This window comes from Salvelinus sp. IW2-2015, unplaced genomic scaffold, assembly GCF_002910315.2.
Source record: "Salvelinus sp. IW2-2015 unplaced genomic scaffold, ASM291031v2 Un_scaffold2816, whole genome shotgun sequence".
Lineage (NCBI taxonomy): Eukaryota > Metazoa > Chordata > Actinopteri > Salmoniformes > Salmonidae > Salvelinus > Salvelinus sp. IW2-2015.
The window spans coordinates 127,398-131,270 of NW_019944116.1; positions in this window are offsets into that span (position 1 = coordinate 127,398).

Sequence of the window (3,873 nt, forward strand, 5' to 3'; positions counted from 1 at the left end):
CTGCTGCCTGTCTGCCTGTTCGCCTGTCTGCCTGTCTGTCTGTCTGTCCGTCCGTCTCTCTCTCTCTGTCTCTCTCTCTCGTCTCTCTCTCTCTGTCTTCTCTCTCTCTCTCTCTCTCTGTCTCCTCTGTCTCTGTGTGGTGAAGCAGCAGATTAGTGGCTCTTCATATTGGTCCTCTGGGGGTCTCGTCGTCTAGCTGTTCATTGTTTCTGATGAACTGAGAAGGGAAACTTCTGTAGTGTTACAGACAGATTTGATTAGTCTCTGAAAGTGTAATCAGCCTACACCTGTCCTGAACAAACATTTGATCTAAAAGATACTCCTCTCTAGCACAGACGTTTGTGATAATGGCAACTCCTTCCACTGTATCGGAATTCGCTTTGTCTCTGGTTTTTTCACTTTAAAATGTATGCCAAAACAAAAACAATTGATTTCAAATTGAATATAAAAAAAATATACCTCGATACCTTACCCCGTACATTGACTCTGTACTGGTACCCCTGTATAGCCTCACATTGACTCTGTACCGTAACACCCTGTATATAGCCTCCACATTGACTCTGTACCGGTACCCCCTGTATATAGCCTCCACATTGACTCTGTACCGGTACCCCCTGTTTATAGCCTCCACATTGCTCTGTACCGTAACACCCTGTATATATAGCCTCCACATTGACTCTGTACCGTAACACCCTGTATATAGCCTCCACATTGACTCTGTACTGGTAACCTTATATAGCTCCACATTGACTCTGTACCGTAATACCCTGTATATAGCCTCCACATTGACTCTGTACCGTAACACCCTGTATATAGCCTCCATTGACTCTGTACCGGTACCCCCTGTATATAGTCTCCACATTGACTCTGTACCGTAATACCTGTATATAGCCTCCACATTGACTCTGTACGTACACCCTGTATATAGCCTCCACATTGACTCTGTACCGTAACACCCTGTATATTAGCCTCGTTATTGTTATTTTATAGTGTTTTTATTATTTTTTACTTTAGTTTATTTAGCAAATATTTTCTTAACTCTATTTCTTGACTCGTTGTTGGTTAAGGCTTGTAAGTAAGCATTTCACGGTAAGTCTACTACACCTGTTGTATTCGACACACGTGACTAATAAAGTTTGATTTGTAGAATCTGCTCCGAATAAAGAGTCAACGATGTCTGCAGAAGAATGTCAGCATGACCTGACAGAGTAGGGTAGAGTACAGTGTAGACTAGAGCAGAACACTGGAGCACTAGAGCAGAGCACTGGAGCGCTAGAGTAGAACATGGATCACTAGAGCAGAGCACTGGAGCACAGAGTAGAGCACTGGAGCGCTAGAGTAGAACACTGGATCACTAGAACGAACACTGGAGCACTAGAGCAGAACACTGGATCACTAGAGCAGAGCACTGGAGCGCTAGAGCAGAACGCTGGAGCCACTAGAGCAGACGCTGGAGCTAGAGACAGAACGCTGGAGCGCTAGAGCAGAACGCTGGAGCGCTAGAGCAGAGCACTGGAGCGCTAGGACAGACACTGGAGCTAGAGCAGAGCACTGGAGCACTAGAGTAGAACACTGGATCACTAGAGAGAGCACTGGAGCACTAGAGGAGAACACTGGAGCACTAGAGCAGAACGCTGGAGCGCTAGAGCAGACCGCTGTGAGCGCTAGAGCAGAACACTGGAGCGCTAGGATAGAACACTGGAGCGCTAGAGTAGAACACTGGAGCGCTAGAGTAGAACACTGGAGCGCTAGAGTGAGAACACTGGAGCGCTAGAGTAGAACACTGGAGCGCTAGAGAGAACACTGGAGCGCTAGAGCAGAAACCGGAGCCTAGAGCAAACACTGGAGCGCTAGAGCAGACACACTGGGAGCGCCTAGAGCAGACACTGGAGCGCTAGAGCAGACACTGGAGCGCTAGGCAGAACCACTGGAGCGCTAGAGCAGAACACTGGAGCGCTAGAGCAGAGCACTGGAGCGCTAGAGCAGAGCACTGGAGCGCTCTACCTGCCGCCCCTACACTCTAACCACTAGACTACCTGCCGCCCCTACACTCTAACCACTAGGCTACCTGCCGCCCCTACACTCTAACCACTAGGCTACCTGCCGTCCCTACACTCTAACCACTAGACTACCTGCCTTCCCTAAACCCAGACAAATGCTTCTTGTAGCCATCAATGACGTTCAGGTACTCTTCAGCAGCCAACTGCACTAATTCTTCAACGTTTATGGGGGCGCCCTTCCTGTTTGGGGTTGTTGTCCTATTGGAAGACGCACAACCTTCAACAGAGACACCTAGCGGAACTACGTGGGACACTGGGTTATAGGGAGTTGTAGTTTTCAGGAAGCAAATATTCCACTTAGTTCAGCGCAGAAACGTGGTAATGAATTACAGTGACCATAAACCATGGCGTCACTTTTTTTCCTGCTCAAGTAGACGGATCAGAGATAGAAGAGGCGAAGCGAGAGGTTGTACTCTCGCCAAAATCTGTCCAAAATAAGCCCATAGAAACGCATTGCGTTTTTTATTTTGGACAGATTTTGGCGAGAGTAGAACCTCTCGCTTCGCCTCTTCATCTCTGATCCGTCTACTTGARCAGGAAAAAACTGACGCCTGACACCTTAGTTTGTCATCCGCCTTGAGAACGACCCCCCCCCATCCCATTGTTAGGGAATCTCCTCATTATATACAGATCTCTGGACAGATACACATTTACACCTTCTATGTTAGGTTAGAGACACACAGACCACATGAGGGGAATGTACACAACGACGAGAGGGACAAAGACAGCTAGTGAAAGTATACCTTATCTACTTTGATGAACTAGTAAAAAATTATTTAGTCAGACAGTATGGGAAGCACATAACTAGATGGCTGACTGACTGATACTGCCTGAGCAGAGTTGAGATGACTTTAAGGAATTACAAATAATTAAGACATCAAATAAAAAACTAGGTAATATACACAACTAAATATTGTATTATTTCATAGTAATTTCCTTTTTTTGCTTCCAATTGATGTCTACCCAAAGTGGACCTGACAGAGATAATGGAATATATTCAATGTTTTGGCAATTGAATGTTCATTATTTTTAGTTTTGGAATTAACTTTAAAAAGCTCTAAAATCATTGTAACATCATTATTTCATAATACACTTCATGTTTTGTTTAATTATCGAAATGAAATCCATGATTTTTTTTTTWAAAGAATCGAACCGAAACCAATCAGACCTTAAAAAAGCACTGACCTAACAACAACAATCTCTAGCAAGAGAACAGTTCGTTCCCTCCGTCAGTAGTACCAAAGATCTGCATAACTAAACCCAGATAAACCACAGCCTGTCTTTTACAACGGGAACTATTGAGTCATAGTGGGCAGAGCCAATCACGACATAGCGAGGTCCTATTGACGCGTTCTAGAGTTCACCTGCATATTTCCGTTAGGGAACGCCTCCTCTGTGAAGTACGCATGCGTGATAACTCAATTCGCCTTTGCATTGGGTAAAGTCAACATAACTTAATCCACTCTGTTCATAACAGTTTGTAATTTTGGGGACAGAAAACTGTAATTGCGCGCAAATGTTTCATCGATGATAAAATGTGCAGAATGCCGGTAAGAATTCATCTCGATTCAAGCTTCTGCCGGCCATTTTTAGATAGTGAGTGGAAACGTCAAGCGGATGCTTCACATTTATACATCCGGTGAAATATCTGTCTCATTGTTCTATCTGTGGTAGTACTGCTACATCTGCTGGACAGGGCTCAARTTACAGTAGTACTAACTAGCTGTTCTGTTGGACAGATTAGTGTCAACACATTCTCAAGGGTAATTCACCATATGGCAGTCTTTTCTTTTACTAATTTACCAACTTCTGG